Below are 2229 nucleotides of genomic sequence, written 5' to 3'. Positions count from 1 at the left end.
TGCAGCATATCCAACTGCTGAATTAGAGCTCATATCATAGGCTGCTGACAACAGCAAACTTAGCGACACAAAGATTCTTAGATCTTCTGGTTACTAACCTTATCAAAAGTCATGTTTGTGTAGGCCTTGACTTCATTATTCCATGAGGGAAAGGAAGAAAAGTCAGATAGATGACAATTTTTTTGTTTCTTTTCTGCCTCCATGAAGTCTTCCCAGATATATTAAGGAGATACTGACACATTTCTGTGTCTCTGGCTTTTCTCCTTGCTATTCCCCTATGTCCCCATTCTAAAAATGTGCTTTACCTGAATTTTTTTTATATACAATCCTCATTTATTTGTGTAGTATCAAAACTCATTTGTGCATATGGGTTTATCAGCAGCAAAAATATAATGCCAAGCTGGGTCTGCCCCTGTGGTCACTTGATGTTTACTTATCTAATGCAAACGAATTTCATTGTTTGTCCAAGAAAAACATGTCTAAAAAGGAAAATCTGTAATTAAAGCATTCGCACAGGCATTCCAAAGTTGGATGAGAATTAAGAGCACACAATATATTGGTTTAGATGATCAGAACCGTTTCCTCTCTCTACCAAGACAACTAATATAGCACTATGTTTATTTTTCTTTAGGATGTCTCAAACACCCCAAACTGCCAAAAACCAAGATTTATCTTGGAGTACAAGTATTTCCGCAATTTCTTCTACATCCTACTATTGTGACTGGTAATATATAAATGTTGCATACTATATAATTAGGTCATGCCCATTTAATATGCCTAATAAATAGAAACTGAGCACTTTAAAACCAAATTTCCTTTTTTGTTATTTTCTTTTTTTGTTATTTTTCTTTTTTTCTTTTTTTTTCTGTTATTTTTTCTTTTTTTCTTTCTTTATTCTGGGTGTCCTGCATTTTTATCTGCCCAGTATGACCATTCTCTTTATTTATTTTACTTTACTTATTTATTTTTTATAGAGATGGGGGTCTCCCTATGTTGCCCAGACTGGTCTCGAACTTCTGGGCTCAAGGGATTCTCCCACCTCAGCCTCTCAAAGTGTTGGGATTACAGACATGAACCACCATGCCCAGCTTAACCAAATTTTCAGTTCACTGATTCTTTAACACTCAAAGCAACCAAAACATCAATTAATTATTATTATTATTCCTATTTAAAGAAATACATGTTTCAGGCTGGGCACAGTGGCTCACACCTGTAATCCCAGTAATTTGGGAGGCCAAGGCAGGCAGATCACCTGAGGTCAAGAGTTCAAGGCCAGCCTGGACAACATAGTGAAACCCTGTCTCTACTAAAAACACAAAATTTAGCTGGGTGTGGTGGCCCAAGCCTGTAATCCCAGCTTCTCAAGAGGCTGAGGCAGGAGAATCGCTTGAGCCTGGGAGGCGGAGGTTGCAGTGAGGTGAGATTGCATCACTGCACTCCAGCCTGGGTGACAGAGCAAGATTCTTTCTCAAAAAACAAAACAAAACAAAACAAAAACAAAGAAAGAAATACATGGTTTCTCCTGCTCTCCATGCTCCATTCTGTCCACTTGTTTGTAATTTGGAGAACAGTACCAAGTAGTGGACGTAGGGGAAGAGAGAAAATGAACAGACAGAAGGAGACCTAGAGGAGAGAGAGCTGAAGCCGAAGTCTTTGGAGGATTTTTCAACCTGTGCCACAAAACTGCATTTGAATTTTGATGTCACTTAACCCTCAGAGTCTCAATAAGCTAGATTATGACCAAAATCTCTATACTATGATGACTAAAATGATAGAAATGATCATTATTGCTACATCCGTGTTGTGAGCAAAGTATAAATAAGCTTAAAAACTAGCAATGCCAGTGTTACAGCTTTTTTACAATTTATCTAGCATGTTTTCCAGTCTTTATCAGAAACCTCCTCCCAATGCCCCTCAAAACAAACAAGCAAACAACAACAAAAAACTAGCAATGCCAGCTGTTCCATGAAGTCTGAAGTACAGTTTTCCTGGGTAAATGCTAAGGAATGCTGGCTCCTGTTGTTTGGGATGGATGTTCACACAGACTTTTTAGCAATCAGCTGACTGCATTGTTATATGGATATACAGCTATCTTAATATCTATAAACTATGTTTGGAAAATTAATACATTCTTCAGTACTTATCAGAAAACAGATAACTACAGGGGCTCAGAAGACAATCTCTGTTCTAAAAGTAAATAATATTGTAGAGATACCTTTTCAAATCACC

The 2229-nt window shown here is 37.4% G+C and overlaps 1 non-coding gene across 1 annotated transcript; it reads left to right on the top strand.

Moving 5' to 3' along the window:
- Positions 1–1841: 1841 nt before the first annotated feature.
- Positions 1842–1903, top strand: LOC114673882 (U7 small nuclear RNA). The gene has a single exon (XR_003724735.1). It is a non-coding gene; the product is annotated as a U7 small nuclear RNA (small nuclear RNA).
- The last annotated feature ends 326 nt before the right edge of the window (positions 1904–2229 follow it).

Source organism: Macaca mulatta, chromosome 18, assembly GCF_049350105.2.
Source record: "Macaca mulatta isolate MMU2019108-1 chromosome 18, T2T-MMU8v2.0, whole genome shotgun sequence".
Lineage (NCBI taxonomy): Eukaryota > Metazoa > Chordata > Mammalia > Primates > Cercopithecidae > Macaca > Macaca mulatta.
This window is presented reverse-complemented; position numbering and strand designations above follow the sequence as displayed.